Source organism: Urtica dioica, chromosome 2 (assembly GCF_054948205.1).
Source record: "Urtica dioica subsp. dioica isolate 48M chromosome 2, U.dioica_male_clone48M_v1_H2, whole genome shotgun sequence".
In the NCBI taxonomy this organism is placed as follows: Eukaryota; Viridiplantae; Streptophyta; class Magnoliopsida; order Rosales; family Urticaceae; genus Urtica; species Urtica dioica.
Window position 1 is genome coordinate 33,389,433 of NC_142757.1, and position 4,473 is coordinate 33,393,905.

Below are 4,473 nucleotides of genomic sequence, written 5' to 3' on the forward strand. Positions count from 1 at the left end.
AGCTAGGCTGTTTCGGAGTCGTGTGAATGTTCTTGTTTTTAATGCTAGCCGTTGTTTTTAGGGGTTGAGATCGAGAGAAGATATCCCAGCATAGGTTTAGATTCTTAGATGTTCGAGAGAAATCTTAGATTACCATTATCGTGAGCGTGATTAGCAAACATAAGAATGTGTGTTTAGTGCTTAATTCCCGAATCCAAACCATAGGAATAACTTATGAAGCCATAGTTCTTGCTTTCTCATTATCGTGATCTATCATATTTTAATTGCTTTTAATTTTCGTTCATTTTTTATAACCATCACAATCATCAAATCATTGGGTTCAATTCGTGCTAGTAATCTTGTCCATTTAATTAAACATTTTCCTCGTGGGATCGACTCGTACTTATGAACTTTACTACTTGGGCGACTACGTGCACTTGCGTACGGAAAAATCGCAACAAGTTTTTGGCGCCGTTGCCGGGGAAAATTTTGTTTTAATTAAGATTAGATCAACTAGTTTACTATTTGAACTTCTTTTATTTCTTTTGTATTCATCTAGTTTCGTGTTCTCTTTTGCATTTGTGAAGGTGCATGCGAAAGGACGGTGAATCAAATCTTCTTCCGATCGACCCTGAAATTGAGAAAACCTGCAAAAAGAATCGACAAGCAAAGAAGACGCAATCAACGATGGCATAACCTACACCCGAACGACCACTCATGGAGTATGTGCAACCCACGGTCCAAGGTGTATCGCTCGGCGATCAAGAATCCATCGGTTGAAGGAAATCGAAGCTTCGAGATCAAATTGGGGATGATTAACATGGTTCAACAGAATCAATTCTCGGGAGCCCCCAATGAAGATCCAAATGAGCACATCGCAAACTTCAATGAATTATGCGATACTTTCCAAACCTATAATATCAGTGTTGATGCCATTCGTCTTCGATTATTCCCTTTCTCGCTACGCGACCGAGCAAAGTCTTGGCTTAAGTCGCTACCCGCCGACTCCATTGAATCATGGGAAGATCTCTGCAACGTCTTCTTCGCCAAGTTCTTCCCGTTCGAGAAGACAGCCCGACCACGAAATGACATCCATAGTTTTGGACAATGGGAAGGCGAATCTTTACACGAAGCATGGGCTCGATTCAAAGAGATGCTGAGAAAGTGCCCACATCACGGAGTCACCCTTCCGATCCAGCTTCAGAAATTCTACTACGGGCTGCTCTCATCCATGAAAACTTTGGTCAACACCGCGGCAGGAGGCACGGTGCTAACTAAGACACCCACAGAGTTCCAAGAACTCCTAAACAAGCTGGCACGAGGCAATGACCAATGCCCGGTGGAGAAGCGAATTATGAAGCCACCCCCAGCGTCCGCGAATGCCACGACATCCACACTTGATGTGGAAGCAATTAGAGCAGTGACGGCTGAATTGGCGGAACTAAAGAAGCAGTTGAAGGAGATGCAAGCCACAACCCATGCAATGCACTCAGCACCAGAGCCATGTTTTTGGTGTAACGGACCTATATTCACTGACGACTGCCCGAACGCAAACGAGTGTCAAGCCGAGAATGCAAATTTTGTGGGGAACTACAATCGTCCAATGTTCCAGATCTCCAACAACTACTCCACTGGCGCACGGAACAACCACCCAAATTTGGCATGGAAACCGCAGCCTCAACAACAACAGCAACATCAACATGGGTTCCTGAATCAAGGACCGCCTCGGGGGTTCCAAAATCAACAAGGGCAGCAACAACACCAACGGGGGTTCCAGCCACAACAACAAAATCAGCCCGCTCCTAAGGATGAAATGAAGGAGATGTTCACCGCCTTTATGTCCCGAACGCAGACGTACATGCAGAATCAAGATACGGTGATGCGAAACCTCGAGACACAGATGGGACAGATGGCTGCTTCATTCAACACAAGGCCCCAAGGTACACTTCCAAGCACCTCCGAAGTAAATCCAAGGGAGCATTGCAACGCCATCTCACATCAACGCGCTGCGATCGTCGAGGGCCCAAAGAAAGAAGAAGAAGAGGCTGCCTCTGTCACCGAAGCTCCGAAGATGCCCTCGTCGATCCAGACTTATGACCCGCCAATTCCATTCCCGCAAAGGCTCACAGTGGCGCTTTCAGCCAAAAGTAGCGTGCTTCTACAACAAGAGCTCCCGCCAAAGTTAAAGGACCCAGACCAATTCACGCTGTCATGCACCATAGGAGATGTCTTCATCGACAACGCCTTGTGCGATCTAGGTTCGGGCATCAACCTCATGCCCATGACCATCTTCAACAAACTCGGGATGGGTGAACTAAAGTCCACACGCACAACTCTCCAACTGGCAGATCGGACCATAAGGCACCCGAGCGGCTTTGTGGAAGACCTCTTCGTCAAAGTCAGAGAATTTACTTTTCCGGCCGATTTTTACATCGTCGACATGGACGAAAACCGCGAGATTCCCATACTCTTGGGAAGGGCTTTCTTAGCCACATGTGGTGCTCGCATCGACGTGCAAAAAGGCGAGTTGACGACGCACATGAAGAACGAGGAAGAGACATTTATGATCGACAAAGCCCAAAAGCGCGAAAAGAAGATAGAAGAAGTCTATGTCCTCAAGACTATTGAAGTCCAGCCTCTGATACCTCCGGCGCCTCCGTCACCTCCACTACCACCACATGCTCCTCCGGAAAAATCAACAAAAGGTACGAACAAGGGTGCAAAGCCGAAGTCTACATTCAAGGCATGGCAAGGAAACTGGCCGAAACCGTTCAAAGAGGTTTGGAGAAAAAAGAGCGCATAAAAGAAGATCCGCCGCCGCCTGAGCGCGACGGCAACGAGTAGGGGAGTTCGACCACCCCCGCAAGATAAGTTTTCTTCCCATTTGTGCTCTTTGAACTACATTGGGGACAATGTAGATTTTAAGTTTGGGGTGATTCTTGTTTTGTGGATTTGTATATATTAGGATAATTTATTTGTTTTTGAGGTTTTTAGGTAGAAAGTGGTGTGAATTGTCTCGATTGATTGTTATATTGCTTGCCGATGATATTGTAATGCCTTAGCTTTAGAGGTGAGATTTGTTCATGAACTATTAGGTGAGAAAGAATTTGTCGAGTTCTAGAGTTTCCATATTTGACCCGAATGATGCATGTCTTGACCCTTTAGGTAACCTTGGATAGTAACTTGACCGATCACTAGATTGAAAACACCCACAACACACTAGAACCTTCTCTAATTCCTAATCGAGGCGAAATAAATTACACACTAATCTAAGTCGAAATGAAGTAAGCATTAGGATGAGCCACGTGGACCGAAAAAGCCGACCCGATCATGGATATCCATTAGAACCCTTTTTAGAAAGAGCCAAACACGATCCATCTCGTTCTAAGTCACTAAATGAGCTTAACCAAATAAGACATTCTCACAAAGAACCCGTTAAGCTAATTAGGACTTCATCGCTTTTTCACTTCTATATGACTTGTTCGTAGAACGATCTTCCGAGTCACAAAAAAAAATGGCAAAAGCTCGTTAAATACCGTCTTTGTTTTTATTCACTCACTATGTAAAAAAAAGAGAAAAAAAAAGAAAGAAAAAGAAAAAAAAGAAAAAAGAAAAAAAAATGCAATGAACAACGCTCATCTTTAGCGTTGTGTATATTATGTTTATTTGTTTTGAGTTTGTTGACGATGTTTAAACGAGTAGTTTTGACTTGGAGGAGAGTTTGAGTGAGTCTAAGGAGGTGATTAGTGACCCTAGTTAGCTTAGCCATGAGCCGTGAAAATATCCATATCTACCCGTGACCTAAGCCTAACATTACAAGTCTTAAAGACTTACCGATTGACTAGAAATGATGTGTGTAAATCAGTGGAGACTAAGGGAGAAGAGGGGGCGTATGGGTGTGTTGAGCCAAAATTCACGAAATTAGGTATGAGAGTGTTTATTGAGAGGGGTTGGAAGAGTTTCAAAGCCTTGAGAGTCGAGAGTGAGCGAGATACGAAAGCATTGAAAACGGTCAAGGTAACTCGAGCTTGTAATCTTTCTTTCGTATTAAGTAGTTGACTTGAAGTTTAAAATCATGAATTCTCACTTGTATGTAAGTCTACGCATTATGGTTGAGGCAAGCGATTATCGGTCGAGGCGTGATATACCAAGTTCTACCAAATTTTTTTTAGGTTTGTTGCTTTTGTGTGATTTTGTTTTATTTTATCGCTCGAGGACTAGCGACAATTCAAGTTTGGGGTATTTGATAAGCGCGTTATAAACGTGTTTGTTTGTACTTTCGTAAGTGAAAAGAAGTTAGTTTGAGAGCATTTTCATGTGTTTTGGAATGTTTTTCTTAATTTTCATAGTTTGGAAGTTCAAAATGACAAATAGAGCATTGGAGGACGACGGGGCAATCTCAAGGAGTTCAGAACATCTTTCGGATCTCAATTCCGACACCCGGAGCTCAAGATAGGTGGTTCAAGGTGAACCAAGCAATGCACAAACTTCCAA

At 43.6% G+C, this 4,473-nt stretch overlaps 1 non-coding gene across 1 annotated transcript; it reads right to left on the bottom strand.

The window, feature by feature from the left end:
* Positions 1–1,055: 1,055 nt before the first annotated feature.
* LOC149404454 (small nucleolar RNA R71) lies at positions 1,056–1,161 on the bottom strand. Its single transcript, XR_016295678.1, has one exon. It is a non-coding gene; the product is annotated as a small nucleolar RNA R71 (small nucleolar RNA).
* Positions 1,162–4,473: the final 3,312 nt, after the last annotated feature.